Raw genomic sequence first — 562 nt, forward strand, 5'->3', positions numbered from 1 at the left:
AAATAACACATATATAATGTATAATAAAACACTCTACAGGCAACATGATGTTGTATATGTGATTATTACATGTAACAATCTCCACTTATTCATTGAAAACTTATTGAAATGAACTCAATACTGTGCTCGGCATGGAAGGGATAAAGAAGTCCTGGCTTTTAAGGTGCTGCCAGGCCACTAGCGGAAAGAAAATAACACACATGAGAAGACACACACACACGTGAAATATGATGCAATGAGTAATCAAGTACTACAGCATGTAACACAAGATTATAGGAGATCAGAAAAAAAATCAATGAGAATTGGAATACTGCACAAAAAATTTCCGGGAAAAGGGTAACTTAAACTAGAACTTGAAAAATGTGTAAGATATAGAAAGGCAGTGATTGAAAGGGAGGAAATTTAAAGAAAGAGAAATAGTGGCTCACAGGTCCAAGGGAGGGAATGGCAAGGAGATTGGACTAGGAAACCCATGTAGCACAGTGGCTGTAAACACAGGGTCAGGAGCCAAATCTACCTGGATTTGAGTCTCAGCTACACCACTAACCGGTGTGACCTTAGG

This window comes from Propithecus coquereli, unplaced genomic scaffold, assembly GCF_000956105.1.
Source record: "Propithecus coquereli isolate 6110/MARCELLA unplaced genomic scaffold, Pcoq_1.0 Scaffold561, whole genome shotgun sequence".
NCBI lineage: Eukaryota > Metazoa > Chordata > Mammalia > Primates > Indriidae > Propithecus > Propithecus coquereli.